Source organism: Pelophylax lessonae (assembly GCF_965119305.1).
Source record: "Pelophylax lessonae genome assembly, chromosome: 8".
NCBI classification, from domain to species: Eukaryota; Metazoa; Chordata; class Amphibia; order Anura; family Ranidae; genus Pelophylax; species Pelophylax lessonae.
In genome coordinates this window covers 201,086,161-201,092,160 of record NC_138775.1, presented here as the reverse complement: position 1 = coordinate 201,092,160, position 6,000 = coordinate 201,086,161, and the positions used below count along the sequence as shown (strand labels likewise).

The window sequence follows — 6,000 nt, the reverse complement described above, 5'->3', positions numbered from 1 at the left end:
TGTGAATGTTAACAGATTTAGTGTGAATGTCAGTTATCTGTTGTGAATGTTAGTGGATTAAAGTGTGCATGTCAGTGATCCGGTGTGAATGTTGGTGATCCGGTGTGAAATGTGAGTGATGGAACTCGCAGCCTGGCATTAGGCCTCCTCGCTGACAATGATGGGCATAGAGGACATTGAGGCAGAAATAGATCAGACTCTTCCTTTTTCCTCATATTGTTATCTATTTTTACCCCCCGCCCCCCCCACACACAGAGCCGATGACAGGGGGCAGACCAGAGCCAGGACCCCCTCCCCCCTCCTCCTGTACTGGGGGAGGAGTGCGTCACCGCTGGGCAGAGCATCGGCCGCATCGTCCTGGAGGAAAGGAAAGGAGAGGAGAGAAGAGAAGAGAAGAGAGGAGGCGGCGGAGAGGAGAGCGGAGAAGGAACATCGGGCGATGGCACAGCGGGCAGACATGAGGATCGGCTGAGATCACACTGAGTACCATAGAGGAGTCCTCCGGGATCGGGGTGAGTGGATGTATATAGTGATAGAGTGATGTGGAGTGCGGGGTGATGGGAGCCCCGCCCAGTCCGGGCTGTATGGGGGTCTGTGTGCGGGAATGTCCCCCTCCCCCTCTATACACGTGTGTGGGGTGTCCCGCATCGGGCGATGACAGTCCTCTCCTCTGATGGCACACATGGACTCCACATTCTAACTTCCTCTCACAGCTACAGGTTGGCTCCTTTCTGTCACTGTGTACAGGGTGTCCTTGTCCCCCTCACATTGTATGGGAGAAGAGGGCACACACCTCTCACATCAGCCGATATACAGCCAGGGGACTCTGACACCAGTACTGTCCTCACACCTTCCACAGCTTCTCACTATTGAAGTCACTATACCCCCCCGACCACAATGTCCCCCCAGAACTCTGTGAGGTGCCCCCCGCCAGCACTGCCATCTTCTTCCCGAGTGATTGTCTTCAGGCATTCTCATTGGGCTTGCTCAGGGTGACAAAACCCTTCTGCATGGTGTGGGGTGACAGAATTCCTCTCCATGGCGCGGGGTGACAGAACTCCTCTCCATGGCGCGGGGTGACAGAACTCCTCTGCATGGCGCGGGGTGACAGAACTCCTCTGCATGGCGCAGGGTGACAGAACTCCTCTGCATGGTGGGGGGTGACAGAACTCTTCTGCATGGTGCGGGGTGACAGAACTCCTCTCCATGGCGCGGGGTGACAGAACTCCTCTGCATGGCGCAGGGTGACAGAACTCCTCTGCATGGTGGGGGGTGACAGAACTCTTCTGCATGGTGCGGGGTGACAGAACTCCTCTGCATGGTGCGGGGTGACAGAACTCCTCTGCATGGCGCAGGGTGACAGAACTCCTCTGCATGGCGCGGGGTGACAGGACTCCTCTGCATGGCGCAGGGTAACAGGACTCCTCTGCATGGCGCGGGGTAACAGAACTCCTCTGCATGGTGCGGGGTGACAGGACTCCTCTGCATGGCGCGGGGGGGACAGGACTCCTCTGCATGGCGCGGGGTGACAGGACTCCTCTGCATGGCGCGGGGTGACAGGACTCCTCTACCTGGCACGGGGTGACAGAACTCCTCTGCATGGCGCGGGTGACGAAACCCTTCTGCATGGCGCGGGGTGACAGAACTCCTTTGCATGGCGAGGGGTGACAGAACTCCTCTCCATGGTGTGGGGTGACAGAACTCCTCTGCATGGCGCGGGGTGACAGAACTCCTCTCCATGGTGTGGGGTGACAGAACTCCTCTGCATGGCGCGGGGTGACAGAACTCCTCTGCATGGCGCGGGGTGACAGGACTCCTCTGCAATTCCAGGAAAATGCCTTCAGTTCCAATTTAATCACACATGGAGCAATTATCTGTTTTTATGGACAAAGGTGCGCTCCTGGATGCAAGCTGTCTGTGTCCAGGGGTGCTAATACTTTCCTAACCACTGACCCCCAATGTAAGGGGCTTTCTTCCCGCTGACCCCCAATGTAAGGACCATTCTTCTCTCTGATCACCAATGTAAGGGATATTTCTCCCACTGACCCCCAATTTAAGGAGTTTTCTTCCCACTGACCCCCAATGAAAGGGAAATTTCTCCCACTGACCCCCAATGTAAGGAGCATTCTTCCCTCTGATCACCAATGTAAGGAGCATTCTTCCCACTGACCACCAATGTAAGGAGCATTCTTCAAACTGACCCCCCAATGTAAGGAGCATTCTTCCCACTGACCCCCAATGAAAGGGAAATTTCTCCCACTGACCTCTAATGTAAGGAGCATTATTCCCACTGATCACCAATGTAAGGAGGTTTCTTCCCATTGATCACCAATGTAAGGAGCATTCTTCCCACTGACCCCCAAGGTAAGGAGCACTCTTCCCACTGACCCCCAATGTAAGGGGCATTCTTCCCACTGATCACCAATGTAAGGAGGTTTCTTCCCATTGATCACCAATGTAAGGAGCATTCTTCCCACTGACCCCCAAGGTAAGGAGCACTCTTCCCACTGACCCCCAATGTAAGGAGCATTCTTCCCACTGACCCCAAATGTAAGGGACATTCTTCCCACTGACCCCCAATGTAAGGAGCATTCTTCCCACTGACCCCCAATGTAAGGGACATTCTTCCCACTGAGCCCCAATGTAAGGGACATTCTTCCCACTGACCCCCAATGTAAGGAGCATTCTTCCCACTGACCCCCAATGTAAGGAGCATTCTTCCCACTGACCCCCAATGTAAGGGGCATTCTTCCCACTGAGCCCCAATGTAAGGGACATTCTTCCCACTGATCCCCAATGTAAGGAGTATTCTTCCCACTGACCCCCAATGTAAGGAGCATTCTTCCCACTGATCCCCAATGTAAGGAGCATTCTTCCCACTGACCCCCAATGTAAGGGGCATTCTTCCCACTGATCCCCAATGTAAGGAGTATTCTTCCCACTGACCCCCAATGTAAGGGGCATTCTTCCCACTGAGCCCCAATGTAAGGGACATTCTTCCCACTGATCCCCAATGTAAGGAGTATTCTTCCCACTGACCCCCAATGTAAGGTTTCTTCCCACTGACACCCAATGTAAGGGACATTCTTCCCACTGATCCCCAATGTAAGGAGCATTCTTCCCACTGACCTCCAATGTAAGGAGCATTCTTCCCACTGACCCCCAATGTAAGGGGCATTCTTCCCACTGATCCCCAATGTAAGGAGCATTCTTCCCACTGACCTCCAATGTAAGGGGCATTCTTCCCACTGACCCCCAATGTAAGGTTTCTTCCCACTGACACCCAATGTAAGGGACATTCTTCCCACTGACTGTAACGCTCTGGCGTTTGTTTAGTGAACTGGATTTGCAGCTGCAGAATTTCCACTCAGTAGTCGTGTAGAGATGTGTTGAATCACCATATCCAACTCTCCAGACTCATCATTGTGGCCCAGCCTGCCTCACCATGCAAATATACAGGCACTCAGATAAGATGTTCCTGGAGTGATAGGTTGTATACGATAGTATAGAGGTGATGTGCTGAAAGGACAGGCGTGAGTGGTGATAGCAATGATAGGCACTCAATAGTAATGTTCAGGAGTGTTAGCAGATGGTGATAGATAGTATGCGGATAGGTTAGCAATCATGTACAAATAACAGGTGGTAGGGGACAGCAGATGAAGTGTACAGGAATTGCTAACTCAGTGCAAGGATATAGATGGTAGTAGACTCAAGAGCTAGCAATCTATGTAACAGTGCAGATGATAGAAATAGTAATGCATAGATAGCAACAGTCTTTAGTATACAAGAGTAGATAGTGTAAGTTGATAGGAAGGAATCCCCTGTGGGGTACTTATCACTAGTTGGTTTAGAGAGATGAGGGGTCCGGTAATGAGATAAGGATCAGGTAGCGAGATACAGGATCAGTAGCGAGATACAGGAAATAGCTGGAGGCTTCGGCAGCGTCAGACAAGGCTGTGTAACAAGCGGTTTGCACGAACACCTTGTGAGTGAAAACCGGCGATTGAAATAGCCGCTCAGAGCGGCGCCTAGTGATGACGTCATGAGATTTAAAGGGACAGGTAGCTATATGCGGAAGAAATGGGCTGGAAGGGTACCGAAGGTACCAGAATCTTACACTGACCCCCAATGTAAGGGGCATTCTTCCCACTGACACCCAATGTAAGGGACATTCTTCCCACTGACCACCAATGTAAGGGACATTCTTCCCACTGACACCCAATGTAAGGGACATTCTTCCCACTGACACCCAATGTAAGGAGCATTCTTCCCACTGACCCCCAATGTATGGGACATTCTTCCCACTGACACCCAATGTAAGGAGCATTCTTCCCACTGACCCCCAATGTAAGGAGCATTCTTCCCACTGACCCCCAATGTAAGGAGTATTCTTCCCACTGACCCCCAATGTAAGGAGCATTCTTCCCACTGACCCCCAATGTAAGGGACATTCTTCCCACTGACACCCAATGTAAGGAGCATTCTTCCCACTGACCTCCAATGTAAGGAGTATTCTTCTCACTGACCTCCAATGTAAGGAGTATTCTTCCCGCTGACCCCCAATGTAAGTGATATTTCTCCCGCTGACCCCCAATGTAAGGAGCATTCTTCCCACTAATCCCCAATGTAAGGAATATTCTTCCCACTGACCCCCAATGTAAGGAGTATTCTTCCCACTGACCCCCAATGTAAGGAGCATTCTTCCCACTGACCCCCAATGTAAGGGACATTCTTCCCACTGACACCCAATGTAAGGAGCATTCTTCCCACTGACCTCCAATGTAAGGAGTATTCTTCCCACTGACCTCCAATGTAAGGAGTATTCTTCCCGCTGACCCCCAATGTAAGTGATATTTCTCCCGCTGACCCCCAATGTAAGGAGCATTCTTCCCACTAATCCCCAATGTAAGGAATATTCTTCCCACTGACCCCCAATGTAAGGAGTATTCTTCCCGCTGACCCCCAATGTAAGTGGTAGTCTTCCAACTGACCCCCAAAGGGGGGGTCACATTTCTACTGACCATCAATGTGAATGAAGGAGCACTACAGTTTTCACTGTCTGCATTTCCTTTCTGGATATTATAATGTTCTGTTTCATTTCATTATCATTACTGAAAATAATGTTGTCTCATGGATCAGTCGTGGGTCTTACATACGCTCAGTATTCATCATTTCCTATAATGTTTTCTTATATATACAATTTATTGTTCCTGCTAATGTCTCATGGGCTGTAGATATAATATATATAATATCATAATTATTAGCAGGGTTCCCTGTAGTCTTGGAAGGACTTCCCCCGTGTTTAAAAAGGCTGAGAGAGGTTGAAGCAGAGAATACACAAATGTATTTTGCCGTAGTTTTTCACCATTTCATGAGCATGAATAATTTTAATCTTGTCAACTTTGTTATCTGTTTACTCAGCGCAACATCGTCTTTTATATTTTACCAGAAAATTGGGTATTATATTGTGTTTGTGTTCACTAAAATGCATCTAGTTGAATTCTTTCCTGAAAAATTGCATTTGATAAACGACTGTGCGACCATCCTGCGACATAAAGAATGGCAATAACCACCATTTTATTCTCCAGGGCCTCTGCTTTCTGAAACTATATAATATTTGGGGTCTAGGTAAGTTTCTAGCAAAAAAAAAAAAAGAAGCAAATTGTAACATGTATGTGTAGAATGTTAAAATTGGCCCGGGTGACAAGTGGCTAAGTTGCCTGTGATCTTTATGCGCATTGCGATGCGTTACATTGTGATGGAACATAATGTAGAAAAAAAAAAAAAAACATGCCTTATTTTTTTAGCACAATGCTTGCTGCCTGCTGGTGTGGACTGAATCCCCAGGACATAAGGCAAATTGCAGCCGTGCCCCTAGTGTGAATATAAGGGAGTCCATAGCTCCGATTTCTAAGCCTCTTACACACGGGCCCTTCTGCAGGAGGAAGGGAACTATAAACAAACGTTATGCTTTCTAAATTCATTTCTCCTGCATCTTGA

The 6,000-nt window shown here is 49.3% G+C and overlaps 1 protein-coding gene across 1 annotated transcript in view; it reads left to right on the top strand.

The window, feature by feature from the left end:
* Nucleotides 1–377: 377 nt before the first annotated feature.
* LRRC8C (leucine rich repeat containing 8 VRAC subunit C) overlaps nt 378–6,000 on the top strand; it is a 96,855-nt gene continuing 91,232 nt past the window's right edge. The window contains exon 1 of the mRNA XM_082266558.1: nt 378–512. The gene's annotated coding sequence lies outside the window, so the exon portion shown is untranslated. The remainder of the gene's footprint in view (nt 513–6,000) is intronic.